This window comes from Rhipicephalus microplus, unplaced genomic scaffold (genome assembly GCF_043290135.1).
Source record: "Rhipicephalus microplus isolate Deutch F79 unplaced genomic scaffold, USDA_Rmic scaffold_24, whole genome shotgun sequence".
Taxonomy (NCBI): domain Eukaryota; kingdom Metazoa; phylum Arthropoda; class Arachnida; order Ixodida; family Ixodidae; genus Rhipicephalus; species Rhipicephalus microplus.
The window spans coordinates 8,718,032-8,735,382 of record NW_027464597.1 but is presented as its reverse complement, the minus strand read 5'-3'; the positions used below and the strand labels follow the sequence as shown (position 1 = coordinate 8,735,382).

The window sequence follows — 17,351 nt, the reverse complement described above, 5'->3', positions numbered from 1 at the left end:
TACAAGTATCGTATCGCCATCTCGCATCTTTTCATAATATTCACCGTCCCTCACTGCATCGTAACTGTAGCCTCCAACCGGACCCGTCTACCCGTCATAAATTTCGGCTTCACAAAGCAAGTCCTCCCTGAAGGCATCCTAATTGCCACGTTGCGGTCCTTAGCCGATGATCACGTCACCACTTTCGCAGCCGACGCATGCCCCAATTTTCCTTGTCGCCCACTCGATGCCACATGCCTCGACATGTCAATACGTCCCATGATCGACCCTGACCTTCCCCCAGCGCAATCAGCCGCTCTCGCACGCCTTCTAGCTTCCTACCGTGACATCTTCGACCTTGACGACCGCCCACTCGGCCAAACTTCTCTTGTAAAGCACCGCATCAACACCGGTGATGCTGCTCCCATTCACCGTCGACCGTATCGCGTGTCCGCGTCGGAGCGCCAGATTATTCAAGCTGAAGTGAATAAGATGTTAACTAAAGGCATTATTGAGCCCTCATCAAGCCCATGGGCGTCACCCGTCGTCCTGGTTAAAAAGAAGGACAACACATGGCGTTTTTGCATCGATTACCGGCATCTAAATCGAATCACCAAAAAGGACGTGTATCCTTTACCACGTATTGATGACGCCCTCGATTGTCTCCACGGCGCACGCTACTTTTCATCCATCGACCTTCGTTCTGGTTATTGGCAGATTGCCGTAGACGAGAAAGACCAAGAAAAGACCGCCTTCATCACTCCAGATGGCCTATACCAATTCAAGGTTATGCCCTTCGGCCTATGCAATGCCCCCGCCACGTTCGAACGTATGATGGACTCTCTGCTACACGGGTTCAAATGGTCAACATGCCTGTGTTACCTAGACGACGTCCTCGTATTTGCACCTACGTTTGAGACCCACCTTGAGCGTCTGTCGGCCATTCTCGACGTCTTCCGCAAAGCCGGCCTCCAGTTGAACTCCTCGAAGTGTCACTTCGGCCGCCGACAGATTACCGTGCTGGGCCACCTTGTCGATGCTTCTGGTGTGAGACCGGACCCTGAGAAAATTCGTGCCGTCACGAATTTCCCAGTACCCCAATCCGCCAAAGATGTCCGGAGCTTTGTGGGACTTTGCTCCTACTTTAGGCGGTTCGTGAAAGATTTTGCGGCAATCGCCCAACCACTTACCGATCTTTTGAAGAAAGGCGTTCCATTTTCGTGGGGGTCCACTCAAGCTGCCGCCTTCTCTCACCTCATAACACTTTTGACGACGCCCCCTATCCTCGCCCACTTTGACCCATCTGCCCGAACTGAGGTCCGAACTGATGCCAGTGGTCACGGTATCGGAGCCGTTCTCGCCCAATGCCAACAGGGACACGACCGCGTTATCGCGTATGCTAGCCGCCTCCTTACACCTGCAGAGCGTAACTATTCGATCACAGAGCGAGAATGCCTTGCTCTTGTCTGGGCGGTCTCAAAATTCCGTCCATATTTATATGGCACTCACTTTTCCGTCGTCACCGACCACCACGCGCTCTGCTGGCTTTCATCCTTAAGAGATCCTACAGGTCGACTTGGTCGCTGGGCTCTGCGACTGCAAGAATACACCTTTTCTGTGATATACAAGTCTGGACGCCTGCACCAGGACGCCGATTGCCTTTCTCGCTATCCAGTTGACCCATCGGCCACCATACCTGACAACGACGCCTGCGTGTGCTCCGTTTCTCAACTGAACCACATAGCCGACGAGCAACGCCGTGATGCAGCCCTACGAGCTATCATTGAGCGCCTCGACTCCTCCCCATCGAACCGATCCTATCGCTCGTTCGTACTCCAGAATGGCACATTATACCGGCATAACTTCCATCCAGACGGCCCATCTCTGCTGCTTGCCATACCCAAACACCTCCGCTTGGCTGTACTCCACGAACTTCATGACGTTCCTACTGCCGGTCACCTGGGTGTGTCCCGCACATACGACCGGATTCGCCGTCGCTTCTATTGGCCAGGTCTGGCACGGTCCGTCAGAAGATACGTCGCGGCGTGTGAGGAATGTCAGCGCCGCAAAACACCATCGACGCTTCCGGCTGGGCGCCTTCAACCACTCGATATTTCTACTGAACCTTTCTTTCGCGTCGGCTTGGACTTACTCGGCCCTTTTCCTCTGTCTTCTGCTGGCAACAGGTGGATAGCTGTGGCCACAGACTACGCCACACGCTACGCAATCACACGCGCCCTTCCAACAAGTTGCGCCACTGACGTCGCCGATTTTCTTCTACACGACGTGATCTTGCAACATGGTGCTCCACGCCAGCTGCTCACGGACCGAGGCCGCACATTTCTATCGAAAGTCATAGCGGACATTCTACGCTCTTGTGCAACACGCCACAAGCTCACTACGTCGTACCATCCGCAAACAAATGGCCTCACAGAACGCCTGAACCGAACCCTAACTGACATGCTTGCAAAGTACGTTTCCTCAGATCACTCTGACTGGGACATCGCTTTACCATACGTGACATTTGCCTACAATTCTTCGCGCCACGACACGGCTGGTTACTCCCCTTTTTTCTTGCTGTTCGGCCGCGAACCCACATTACCCCTCGATACGACGATTCCGTTACCAGCAGCTCCAACTTCACAATATGCTCTGGACGCCATCAGCCGGGCCGCCCACGCACGCGAAACCGCTCGTGCTCGCCTTCTGACCTCCCAAGCAAACCAACGGCGTCGGTACGACCAACGACACCGCGATGTGCACTTTTCGCCCGGTTCGTTGGTTCTGCTGTGGTCTCCGACCAGGCACGTTGGCCTGTCTGACAAGCTGCTCTCTCGGTACACAGGGCCCTACAGAGTGCTTCGTGAGGTGACTCCCGTCACTTATGAAATCACTCCTGCTGCCTCGCCGTCTTCATCCACCCCTAGGGCCAGCGACATCGTACACGTCGCACGCCTGAAGCAGTACCACTCGCCCAATGATCTTGACATCTAGATGCGCCGAGACGGCGCCTTTGCCGACGGGGGTTATATGCTACCTGTAGGCTGCCACAAACCATAGTGCGAATGCGCGTGTGCGCCCGACGAAGAAGAGGAGGCTCGCTGGCTGCTCGAGCTCGGAGCCAGACTGGCCAGTGCTGCAACCGCTCTTGCAAATATATTTTTCGAATATATTCGCAATACTTTGTCTCGTTACTCACGTAACAATATATTCATCATATACAAGTACCGCCATCCAGCGAACATTCCAAGAACTAAACTTGAGGTAGCAACCTACTACTACTACGATAACGACTACTACTACTATATCCATCGCAGACGCACGACCCACGGCTTAAGGTGCTTCAAGTATTTAACAATTAAGAGTACTTCGTACTCCACTATGGGAGGGCAGAAAGCCGTCCGCACCCAAGAAACATCAACTATGGCTGCTGTGTATTTGTCGGCCTTTTTATTGCGATAGGAATTATATGGACACTCTCGGCTGGATTTCACCGCCGGCGTCGTTGTCATGTACCGTATATGTATACATATCTATATATGTGAAAACGCAAGTAAGAAAAAAAAATCCACGAAAAAGACTACGGCGCGCGGCATCGAACGTGGGACCTCCACGTCGTGAATGCGAGGCGTTAATCACTGAGCCTCCGAGCAGTGCCTCTTTAACGTTCAAACGGCAAGCTTTTTATATCTACAGATTACCGCCGTTGGCGGGCATATCGTGGGGGGGGGGGCTATTGTGTTTTAGCATTATCAGCAAGATGGCGCAATCAGCGCACGGCGGGTACTTTGACCCGCGGGGAGGAGGGGTGTGCACGATCTCTCGCGCGCCCTCATCTCTCGGTATATAGGGAAGATCATACGTCTCGGCTGGCGTTGGGCTTGCACTGGAACGATTGCGTTGTAGTTACGGGGGGGCGCACAAAGGTCCCTGCAATTGGTGCACAGCCTCCACTTTGCGAAAAGGACGCGCTTTTCAGTGACAGCGAAATAACTGAGACGCCCATTCGCGTTTATCTGTATCTGTGAGTACGTTTCGATCTGCTTGCCAATCTGTGCACGACCTTCCAATTTATTGCTATCGCGCTCATTGCTTCACCTTTGCGGCAAAGTTGTGACTTTTTTGTTCTTCTCTGTCGCTCTGTTCAGCCACCAGAGCGAAATTTCAACTCCTCCTTAAGCAACGTTCCTTATTGATCTTCTGGTTGCGCTCATACTAGTGAACATTTTCAAAGACCAAACATTACGCCTATTTGGGCGTGTCGTCAACACGTGAGCATTATGTAGTGTGTTACTTTATTTTTAAAACACATGTATACTTAATTCTAAAGACCGCAGTGCTTATTGAGCTGCGCTGACGACGCGACACTATGAACGAAAAAGAGGGTGTTTCCTACGCTTCACTAAAAGTACACGGTGCCACCACCTACCAGTAACTTTGCACGCTAGAAAAACTATTTCTTCTAACTACTGCTATATGGTGTCCATATCTAAGGCAGCGTTTACTAACTGATCTTCTCGCGCAGAACGTCAACGTTTTATTCTCTCTCTCTCTCTCCAGCCAGAAGATCGACGACCTTTGCCAGCGAAGAACGTAGATAGGCGACAAATATTTTTAATGTGTTTTCGTTGTTTCTTCGTACTTTTTCTCGCATTTACCTCCATCATCACCTTCTGAGCTAATGATGCTTCGGGGTTTGATGAATTTATTTTTTGTATCGGTGTGTTGCATATGTATTGGTGCGTCATAAAACATTTTTCGCACCAGTGCCTCGTTATAAAAGATTGTTTGCTTCGGTATATCCACAACAATGTGTAATGCTTAAGCCTTGAATGTACGATAAAATGAAATCGCGTAAAACATAGGTGAATACATCCATACTGGCCGCCTTGCGATAACAGCGCGAGATGGGATAAAGAGTTGAGCGTTACAATGAGCTGCAGCTATGCCCCGATCGATTCTCAATGCACTCTTCTTTACACTGGCCAACTTGGAGACGTTTTCTCCATGCTGCTTGATAGCACAGGTCTCCAAGTAGCGTTGTAGAAAGTATCAGCATCCGCTCTTAATCAGAGTGACTGGCACCTACGCTTGAACATCGCTGAGGAATAAGCTTGCTTTTTCGCCATTAAAGCGAATTTGGAATTACGTGGCCTCACCTTTCCCGTCAAAGCCCGTACCGTCGCCAAAAATACGACACCAGGTTTCGCAGAGATTTCAGACGCTATCGAAGCTGCATCGTACGTACAAATGACATTAATGTTGAGAGCGGGATGCAGTGAACCAACTCGTTACTTGATGTAATATATTCAAAATGAACTAGTGAGTTGCCCGCTATGCCAGATTGGTGGATGCGCTAAGTGCCCCTTCCACTCCTGGCGCATGCCCCGTAGATAGTGGCACCAGCACGACGACGCCGGAACTGATGACACAAATGTGCCTCGAACATCCGAATACTCTCAGCCGCGATAAAAAGAAATCGTCAAAACCAACAACAGGCACAACACCAAAAGTGAACGAAAAGTGAACAATATATTTTGAAGAAATGCATCTTTAGCAACAGAATGCGTGTTTTCATCGCATAGTTTTTATTTACTCAGTGTTTATTTTGATTATATATTGCAGCAGTTTGTTGTAAAGAAGGAGGTCCAGCATGAGAAAAATTTAGCTGTGCATAGCTTACCTCAGCTACGTCAGGATACACGCAGTGTAATATGGGAGGACACCGTTAAACTTGCATGGCACTAGTTTCACGCATTGCATTAATTACCGGCGTCAAAACTCTTGATGTGCCGCACCACTTTCTCACAAAAGTCGCACACATATCCCAACGGATTGTTTACGAAGCCCGTCTCGAAGGTCCGACAAGCACTGGTGCTTTCGCTAAGTTTCACCGTTTAGTCAGTCAATCAGCGTCCTGGCGGCGCCGCTACCTATAGACTTTCGTCCTTTTGCTCCGGTGTCTCCACCACACGTTCAGCCTTCTTCTTTTCATTCTTCCTACGCTCAACCGCTAATTGCCAAGTAACTACATCGCCATTTGATGAGTTGAGCTTCTTCGCTCTTCTGCGGCGCTGAGCAGCGATTTCGCTATCCTTCTCCATGGCTATATACCACACTGGCAAACGCCCCGGCGCCGAAGACGCGTCCAAGGAGAGCAGTGTGACTCGAGGTGCGCGAGCCACGGGTACCACGGGGTACGACCGGAATGCACCTGGCACGCCTCCTGGCACATGCGCAGTAGGTCTCTTTTACGCGCATTGTAACGGCCAGGAGCGCATCATGAAGGGCTCAATGTACTCCAATGTAGGGTTGACGTGCGCGTACACTGGACACAGCGACGCTACGTTAGCGATACGTGAGCACTCTATGTAGTCTGACGCCAAGCGCGATCAGCAACCGTCAGCGCGGCCCGACGGCAATCGGCGCGAAATGCGACATGCTGCATTTTGCACAGATGCGTTACCCAGACAACACTGCGTTTCCATCTTTTCGTGACGGAGGGACGCCGGACGCGCTGAAACGCGCAAGCGTCAAAGCAACGCAGCGCGGCGCGCCCCTGCGATTATATGGCAGGACCGGCGCCTGGAATGGCAAAGCCGGCGTGACGCGACGAAATGAACGCCGGCGAGCACGCGCACCACGTCACGTATAAAGGTATTGGCGCCTTGACTGTGCCATGTAGTCACGTTCTCACATGACACGCATCTCATGATTATCATGTTTGCATCAGTCACATACCTTCGTCATCCATTCACGCACTGTAATACCAAATTCGGTATATGTGACGCTAGCGAAACAACCGCGAGCGCATCATGAGCGTGGCATGTAGTCATGTAGCTACATGAGACGCATGTCATTATTTACATGTTAGCGTCTGTCGCTTGTGTTCGCCATGCAATCATGCATTACCATACCAGTTTTGCAACATGCCATGTGAACGAAATCCCCGCAAGAGATGCAGAACCATGAAATGTCAATCCTGACATTCAGGACATACATGTCATGATTTTCATGTTATGACTAATCCAATATGTTCTTCATACAGTCATGTTACGCCATACCAAATTTGGTATCGTTAGCATTATTGAAACGGACAGGAGAGCAAAGAGTCGTAGGCGGATAGATAGATAGATAGATAGATAGATAGATAGATAGATAGATAGATAGATAGATAGATAGATAGATAGATAGATAGATAGATAGATAGATAGATACGCTCAAAGTCGCCGAGGTTCGCTAAGAAATGCTTAGCATTAAAAACACACACACACACTGACCCCGTATATTCACGTTTCACTGCGAAAGTCGTCGGATGAAGATAGTCTTCCGTCTAGAGAGAGCCAATAGAGCTTTTATTTGATTGCCGCAGCGGGTAGTCGCCACGTTTCTCCGTGGGTGCCACCACCGTATCGTTTTAGGAGAGCGCAGGAAACACCCGCCTTTACGTGCATAGCGTTGCATTGTCAGCTTAGCGTAACAAACGCTACGTTCCTTAGAATTACTTACGCATGACTTTTGTAGTATAAAGAAACACGCCATATTATATTGACGTGTTGATGTTCTGTCTCGGATATGCGCGAAATTTCCTTTTTAATCGATACTACGCACAGATATGCACGCAGAAACCAGAGCAATAGCGGTGAGCGCTGCAAATGTGGTTGAACTTTGAAATTAAAGACAGTGTAAAATGCAAAGGCAGAAGCCGCATCGGTTGACAAACAGACAAGTCGAGAGAGAGAGAGAGAGAGAGACAGACATACCAAACTTTTTGCGTCAAAGTATACCAAGCAGGTCTAAAAAAAATGCCGGAGTGGAAGCGCCCGCAATTTTTTTGCCAGCAGTAGTGATCTTTGGAGGGCCTCCTTTTGCCCTCCAAAGATCTCAGAAACATGCTATTTTCTGGTTTGTGCCCACTAAAAGATCAAGTGGCTTTAATTTGTTGGTATAAATGATACGTTAATTAAAAATTAAAAGATAGTTGTTTCTGAAGAAATAATCCACAGAAACTAGTATCGGTGACTTAATGTCCAATTAAATTTTGAAGTTCGAGGCTTACTAAAGAGAACCATAGTAACAGAAGGACGCATTATGAGCACAATCTGACCCTGAAAGGTTGCCACGTTAAACTGGTTGGGCGTGCGACAAAAACGCTCCTTCTCAATCGCCGAACGTCAACAGCTCATCATGCCTCTAGTAAGATGGCTGCCGCAGCCGCCATATTACGGTTGGCACGGTTTCACTTGTGGGCAAGAATTTCCACTACAGCATTTTTTGAAACCTCCTTGAAGTATACCAAGAAAGACTATAGTACCTAAAAATTGGTCGGGACCTACACTAACGAAATACCACGCATGGAGTCATATACATATAGTGATTCCTGGAAAATGAACAAGGCACTCATTTCTGTCTCCTAGTTCCGGACACGGCTCAGTGCCCACATAGAGTGATGGCAAACGAGCGTGCACGACCAGAGAGAGCTTCGTTTGAAAGGACGAGCGGAAGTGGCCACCCGGCCGCTGTTTTCGAGATAATATCGCGCCAGCCGTTAACACGTGCGCAACGTTTGCTTTCTTTGAGTCACATCCTGGCGAGCGAGCGGGTTTCGAATGAAATACGAACAGCGCGACCTCGCGGCGTTTATTGCCGCCCAGGCCATGTGGTTCCGTCGACGCTGTGGCTATGTCATACGCCGCGAGCACGTGGTTTTTACTACGGCGGCGCGTCTTCACCCGAGGAACCTTCGCGCTCAAAAAGACATGGTCCCGGCGGTGATATCGGCACATGTGGACGTGGTGTTGATGGTTGTTGTAATGGCCGTCACGCAAGGGACCGCTTTAGTGTTTTTATACAGCGAATGAGTGCTCGGCGGGTTTCTCTTCCTCGAAACTTTCACATGAACGTCTTATAAAATACACACAAGTCTTCGTACACGCGCGCACGCACAATTCCTCACACACACACACACACACACACACACACACACACACACACACACACACACACACACACACACACACACACACACACACACACACACACACACACACACACACACACACACACACACACACACACACACACACACACACACACACACACACACACACACACACACACACACACACACACACACACACACACACACACACACACACACACACACACACACACACACACACACACACACACACACACACACACACACACACACACACACACACAGAAAGAGAGAGAGAGACGAAAATACGCGCGCGCGAGGGTCCAGAGTGTGCCAGCAATAGCAGGCATTTACGGATGGTAGTTTATAGCTCTCACCCCATATAGACCAGCGTATTATTAGGTATACAAACAGGGAAGCGAGATAAAACGAAACGATTGTTTGCGGAACGACGATAAGGGCGTATATGCGCAAGTATACACCCCGTCGCGGCTTCTCCAAAGGCGTGCGCGCCTGTGTTACATGACTCTCGATATAGGCTCGCTTGCAATAACAGCCGATCCATTTGCGTCAGCGAAAGGAGTTCGACAGCGAGTCGTCACGCGGGGAGTGGCCTTATGCCATGAACGTGTGCAATGGAAGGGTTATCCGCGTACGTGTCCGATACGCGCGAAACACCCATGCGAGCGTTTACGCTAAACGCCCGACAGGCATTCGGTGCCCTGCCACGGCAACTTGTGACAGAGAGAGAGGGAGGTTGAGGAATGAAGATTTAGGCCGCGTTCACACTGAGCATTCCGGCCGCCGAAAGTGCTCCGAATCCGGTTCGGCGGCGGCGAGATCCGCCGAAAGGGCCCTCTCCGCGCCGATCGCTCTCGGACCGATTTTTGCGGCGTCTGCCCTGAATCGGTCATCGCGGACCATTAAGAGCGCTAGTCAAGGAATTTTGAAAAAATGGCGGCCAAGCCCTACTCACTTGTTATGCTGCAGTGCACGTAACTGAATCTTGAAACCAACGGGAGTTTAACCTACTCTGTGCCTGCTTCGCCTCCGTATTTCGTGAAAGAGGTGACCGAGGTTGCTGGTGGCGTGACCGAGCTTTTCGCGGTCTTGCAGAGCAAAACGAACCGACCAACGCCGCTGGCGTCGGTGGTTTTTCTGCTCTTCGTACATTACAAGACAGCCACTTGCCAGCAAAGTAAGCATTACTGTCTTTTCTTGCTTCTTGCGTACGAGAATCGTCGAAGTAGACACCACTGGATAGCGTAGTAGCGTTTGCGAGCCGCGACAACAACCGGGTGACAGCGCATCCATCCCGCGTTCGCCCCGTAGTAGACGGAATATTCGGCGGCGCGGGGCGCGTCCAGTGCGAACGACGCTGTGTTTCGGCGGCAGGGGAATTTCGGTCGCTGTAGAAAGCGGATGTTTCAGTGTGAACTAGGCATAAGAGAGGCACGCGAGCGCGAAGTGAAAGTTTGAAACCTTTTCACTTTGTGAAGGTGGGTGAATAGCGAAGCTGATGGGTGCACTCTCGTCACACCTCCCAAGCACCCTGCTGCTCGGGCATTGTCGCAACGGAATTTTATTGATTGATATGTGGGGTCCAACATCCCAAAACCACCATACTATTATGAGAGGCGCCTTAGTGGAGGGCTCCGGAAATTTCGACCACCTGGGGTTCTTTAACGTGCACCCAAATCTGAGTACACTGGCCTACAACATTTCCGCCTCCATCGGAAATGCATCCGCCGCAGCCGGGATTCGAACCCGCGACCTGCGGGTCAGCAGCCGAGTACCTCAGCCATTAGACCACCACGGCGGGGTTGCCGCAATGGGAGGCTCCCCTGAAGACTATATAGAGCTATTTAATGTTTATAAACATGTGTAGACGCGTTTGACATACTGAGCCGCTTGTAGTGGCATGTCACAAGTCCTACGAACAGCTCAGTCCACCGTCTTTTGTGACTGCGTGATAACTGGCACATTAGGTGCAAGCAGCTGCGCCATCAGTTGTCACGTTTGTAAAGAGTGTTTATATTACGGGGAATTCATTGCAAATATGTTCGAAATGCGTATTCTCAGGTCACAAAACCCCTGGTGCTGTCAGGGGTGGTTGAAGAACTAATTCATAAATGTTACTACTTCAACTGCCCTGTAGACTCCAGAGGGCACTAGGAGTTGTTTTGCACACGGAAAGTGACACGACGAAACGAGGGAGGAGTGTGATATAAAGTTGTGCTATGAAAACTTAAACAATGAACTGTCATTTGCGATATTAGCTCTGAACTATAGTTCGCTAGCTACAGCCGTTAACGTCAGCACATGGAGAAGCTGTTCTTTGGAGCAGAACCAGTGTGACAATGATAGCTGGAAGAACAAGGTGTGTGTATGTGTGAAGTTCTGCCACAAACTTGTGAAACCTTTGAGAGAGACTTCAGTTGCTCAGCGAACGTGCGGTAAAATCTGTATGGGTCACACAATGCTATTGAGATCTAACAGACGATCATGCAAAGGAAAGTATAGGGGATTTCGTTTTAGAAATAATTGTAATGTAGAGGTGATGGAAGAAACGGGGATGAAAAGATAACTTGCCCTGGTGCTGGTACCGAACCTGCGACCTTCGAATAGTGGCACAAGCGTTTTGAACACGGTGCAATGACGGTGGGAGATGGTCCAAAGCCTGAATGACCTTCCACCACAGCAGATGATGACTGCATCGAGGGCTCGTGCTATGATCCGAATGAATTATCGTTAGATTGTTTGAGAAGTCTCGCACGGAGGGTGGTGTCGAGCTGAGCCCAAGGGACGGCTTTCAGCCCTCCCATAATAAAGTACCGAGTACGCTAAATCGTTAACAACTTTCTTTTTACACAAGCCGTAGCGTTTTCAACTGCCTCATGCTGCCGCTGCGTAGCAGCATTGAAGTGCGAGGCCCATGGGGCGGCTTTATGCTCTCCCATAGTAGAGTAGAAATTACTCTAAAACGTTAACCACATTATTTAAACTAACAGTGGGTATCATAGCGAAGGATAATGCCATGAAATTTCTTTCTATTTCTTTTATCTTGAACATGAAACAACATTGAAGGAACGTCATGTTCAAACCACAGAGGGTATGCATGACAATGCGAGAATAGACCCGCGGGCCATTATAAAAAGTGCGTTTCAGGAGGCTTTGCAAAAATGCAAGGAACGTTGGCAACCGTGTATTGCTAGTAGAGCAGAGTTTTTTCAAGGGGGAATACTTAAAAGGTTGTACCACAAATAGTAAAAGTGCTATTGAAAAAAGTGCGGTTTCCTTTTGAACACCTGTCATATATGTATATTCACTCTCACCACCATTCCATGACGCTGAAAGGGTGAGAGGATTCAGTTCACTTAGTTCAAGGTTGATAGATGACCTGCCTGCCTGCCTGCCTGTCCGTCCGTCCGTTCACCTACCTACCTACCTACCTACCTACCTACCTACCTACCTACCTACCTACCTACCTACCTACCTACCTACCTACCTACCTACCTACCTACCTACCTACCTACCTACCTACCTACCTACCTACCTACCTACCTACCTACCTACCTACCTACCTACCTACCTACCTACCTACCTACCTACCTACCTACCTACCAATCAATTAACAAACAACAAACTTCAACAAACAAACTTCAACAAACACTCATACACTTTTCATGAGAGAAATCTGCAGTGAATTCGTAGCCTGCGTTTCGTCCCACCTCGGAACGTAACAAGTACTGGTAGGCGCAAAAGGCTATAGCAGCAGAAAAACGACCAGCTGTACGAAAAGAAAATTTGACCCCGTACTATTCTGGACCTGTTTCGAATCGATTAAGAAATTAGCAGCCACAGCTGCTGCGACGAAATAGTCATCCAATCTGCGGCCGCATAGATCAATATCGCCGCCGCGCATACTTTCGTCCGAAGCGAGGAGTCGCAGCTTTTTCGGCAACCGACGTTCGCATTGCGGTCCTTCAAATACTTTCAAGACCACCTCTGTGCGTCTTTATTAGTATTTATTAGTAAAACGAGGTTGCTTTACTTCGCTTACTTAATGACACTGCCTGTTTGCTTGTTGTTATTTTTGTGTTGCAAGTGTTTGTGCATTTTAGTATTCTAGGCGCACCGCGGTGCTACGAGAAGCGGGGGAGGAAAGAGGCCCGGACGATTCCTCGCAGCACTCTTCCCCTCCTCACGTGGCCCTTATGTATACGACCAGCACGGAATGCAAAGGCGAGGGGCGCCCTCTATTGTACCCTCCCCCCCCCCCCCCCCCAAGAAAAACGAACACCAATGGCGCCAGCGCAGATGCGCCCATAGCTGAAAAAAAAAAAGCCCAAGCAATGGCAATTACTGAAGGGAGCATTAACTCACAAGTGTTCGTATGTTGGACAAATCAGCTTGGCTGAACGCTCTCTCTATTATTTATTTATTTATTTATTTATTTATTTATTTATTTATTTATTTATTTATTTATTTATTTATTTATTTATTTATTCTTCTAGCTTAGTGGATCAATAAATCAATAAAGTTTATTTGGTATTTTTCGCGTAAACTGAATATCTATGGGAGCCAAAAGCGACTCCGCTACGAGGACGACAATGCATGACGGCTAACAAAGCATCACTTTTAAAACGGTAGAAAAAAAATTAAAGGATTACAGCACGCGAGAGGTGCAGTTAAAGCCTTCGTACTCAATAACTATTCATTGTTGTTCATTACCTCGTCGCTCTAGAATACTTTCCACAGCTACGGTGACTGACGGCCGCGTTTCGATGAGGGCAGAATGAGAAAAAAAAATATAAATAAGTAACAAATAAAGGGGGGGGGGATTCGTGAGCTTAGAGTGAAGTGCATATTGTAGTGTACACTGAACCCTGGACGGCCAACACTGAAGCGGAGTCCCGCACGCTGCATATAAACATATAAATAAATAAATAAATAAATAAATAAATAAATAAATAAATAAATATCATGTCGCAGTTTCGGTGAAAGAAAATTTCAGCATATAAAAAGAAATGCCAGGCTTGCGCAGAACGCGCAACACAATCACAGCAAAAGCTGGAAGAGCGGCCTTTCAGAGCCTTTTATAATCACTTTTTGGTTAGCTGCTACAAGTACACTTGCTTGGTACTACTACGCCACATATTGGAAAGGAAGGAAAATAACCTTATTTTGATCCTGCGGAACGCGAATCATAATTTTTGCGTAGTTGGCCAGCATTCACTATGCTATCCATCGTCATTCATCGGAGAAGCCTGGTATCCGCTACACAGTTATTATGCCTGAAGAATAATGTCTCAAGAGGGTATGTGCCGCAGTTAATAAGTGATCAAGAACAGGTTTTCTAATGGGTTGGATCATTGGACGACCTACTCTTTACGCAATTGGCATACCCCTGGCTGTTCCTTTGATGTTCTAAAACGCTTTATCACTCATATTAATGCGATTCCTTTCCCGACATCGAGCCTGCATGAGGCCAGTTTAGAAACGAGTTCCAAGCTGCGGCATGGCTTCAGTGGTAGAATACTGGGCTCACACGCAACGGACCCGGGATCGAATCCCATTGTGTCGTTGGTGTTTTTTGTCTACTGAGTTTTCTTTCTTAGTTCGTGCAATAGTGGTTACGGACACTGGCGGCGGCGAACAACTACGGCACCGCACGTGAACCATGTTGTGATCTCATCACAACTTTCGCTGTAAAACATCTCAAACAACAGCTTTACAACTTGAACGATACGTTTAGGGCGAAACTCTTAGATCACTCGAGTTCCGCCTCCATCAAAAGGCGAGGATCAGCAACGCTTTTAGTGTGTGTGTGTGTGTGTGCGTGTGTGCGTGCGTGCGTGTGTGTGTGCGTGTGTGTGTGTGTGTTTTACACACGAGAGCACGCAAAATTGAAGGATTTCTGAGAGGGGGCTGCAACCCTCCTTCCCACAAATTTTAACCCTAACGACGGCTACATTGACTGATCACATGACGTCACGCTTTAAACGTGACGTCACGCACGCACAACATGGCCTTAACACGGCGGCTTAGTTGACGCCAAAGCAGTATGATCACGCAGCAATTCACCTGCATGCTTCAGTATTATAACGACGTCGCTAGATCGTTGCTTTCCCCCTATGCACGAAAACGAAGGAACCGGCGTGCGACGTGCCGATAACACAAACGCGGCACCACCAAGTTCCACTCTACTGGTTCTCCGACGTGGCCCTTTCTGCGACGTCAGCGCGAGCCATTCGGTAGTCGACGTCGACCTCCTGGTAAATACTGTTCCGAGGACGCGGGAGTCTGTGTCATCCCACAGTCATTTCGCGAATCGCATCATTGGGGTAGCACTTCCACGCGTATGCACACCCACCGTCTGAGGGACGCCCAGAATATGGGGGGCGTCAAGGGGCAATGTACGGAGGCGAAGTCGACGTCACCTCGCCTCCGCTCGACTCCGAGAGCCATATAGCGTGGGTGCGAACACTTACTGGCGAGCGCGCTCCGTCTTCATTGAGAACGCGAGCAGCGAAGAATGTGATGAGGAGGCCGGGAGGTGGTCGTTAAATGTCTACCTCATAACGCAAAAGAAGGGCGAAGACAGTGGTTTAAAATGAACTTGCACTCTACCGAAGACGCGCAATGTGTGAGGCTGCATTTATACATTGTGGTGGTTGTCAGTGTTCGATTCATCGTTGAGTTGAAAAAAAAAAAAGCGCAGGTAAATCTGTCCTGATTATGAACAAACTCAAGTACCTATTTTAGCAAAAAAAAAAAAGGGAACGTAGTGTATAGCATGACAAATACCGTATCATTGCCTCACCAATTCAAGTTTCATTTCTTTCTTTATTGCAGTGTGTGCGTTCTTTTTCTTCCGTGTATTGTTTTTATTGTATGGATATGTACTTATTATTTTTTGTTCAGAACAGTGGAAATGATCGGGTTGTGATTTTGTATTTGTTGTTGTACTTATTCCTACAGTGATCGCAAAACTTTACGTAGTATTGATATGGATTTTTTTTCTTCATTGCGCCCGTTATACACATCACCTACGAAATAGTTTTCCATGTCGCCTTTTCCATTTAATTTGACTGTATCTCACACCAACTCCGAACAATTTGTGGCGTAACTTTTTGTACTAAGTATGTCCTATTGAAACTGCCCACCTGGTTGGACCTAAGCGTCTGCAGTACGTAATAAGCAAAAGTAAAAAAAAAAAAACGTGATGTAGTAACAAGCACATCATGGCGGCTGGGCTGAATCAAGCAATCACTGATCAAGCTGACATTATCGAAATATTCCTAAATCGTCTAATGGTTTCTCCCAGTATGCCCCCATACATTTACTGAATCGTTTACTCAATGATTCACTCAACTTCTAGATGTATACAGATTATCCTCGCGTTGCAGTGGGTACTCTCACCGAACGTCAAGAAAATATGTTAACTCCGAACATGGTTGCACAGCTTGGCCGATTATAATAATTGAGGCATAGCATATAAATATGATTAATAAATATCAGGTCTAATAAGTTCTGCGGCAGCTACATTTCTGATGGAGGCGGAAATGCTTTAGGCCCGTGCGCTCAGATTTGGGTGCACGTTACAGAACTCCAGGCGGTCGAAATTTCAGAAGCTATCCACCATATACGGCGTCTCTCATAATAAAATGGCGGTTTTGGCACGTTAAACCCACACATCAATCAATTGACGTACAGAGCTTCAGCTTCTCCAATTGACATTTTCGCCTATTTTGTTGGCATGCGCGGACAACTTTTGATACCCTTTCTTTTTCAGCCGTTTGTGAGACTCTTACAGTTGTCAGCCGGCGGTTTTGGTATCGTGACTTACTTGTTTCGTTAGTATTTGCACGCTCTGCATTTTAGAACGACTACCCAACGGAAAGTCGCTCCGGAACTGGTCTCATTGAAAAATTACAGTGCCAGCGACGCAGGTTGTTCATCGTTTTTTGTTTCCTCATTCTGCATTTCCGAAGGAGGCGGAAACGCTTTAGGCCCGTGTGCTCAGATTTGTGAGCACGTTAAAGAACCCCAGGCGGTCGAAATTTCCGGAGCCCTACACTACGGTGTCTCTCATAATCATATGGTGGTTTTGGGACGTTGAACCCCACATATCATTCAACCAATTTCTCCTCACTTCAATCCTAGATGTTCCGTCTTGAGTGGACTAACACAACTCAAGGTTAGATTAGTTACACGAGAACAGGGAATCGAAATACACGAGGCCACACGCAATTTTTACACTGGACTGGTATCAGTGATGTCTAAACGGGCTCCAATGCGGTCTGCCGTGGTGGTTGACCGGGCATACAGCGCTTCGCATGCTGAACCGACGGTCGCGAATTCGATCCCAACCGCGGCCGTGGCATTCCGAAGATGAGCTCGTCTACAGTGCGATGTGGGCGCACGT

At 48.3% G+C, this 17,351-nt stretch overlaps 1 protein-coding gene and 1 long non-coding RNA gene across 2 annotated transcripts in view; one reads left to right on the top strand and one right to left on the bottom strand.

The window, feature by feature from the left end:
- The window catches only part of LOC142786498 (rho GTPase-activating protein 45-like), a 192,512-nt gene that overhangs the window by 149,686 nt on the left and 25,475 nt on the right, over positions 1-17,351 (bottom strand). The window lies entirely within an intron of this gene.
- The window catches only part of LOC142786499 (uncharacterized), a 43,335-nt gene continuing 29,852 nt past the window's right edge, over positions 3,869-17,351 (top strand). The window contains exon 1 of the long non-coding RNA XR_012889080.1: positions 3,869-4,003. This is a non-coding gene — a long non-coding RNA (uncharacterized LOC142786499). The remainder of the gene's footprint in view (positions 4,004-17,351) is intronic.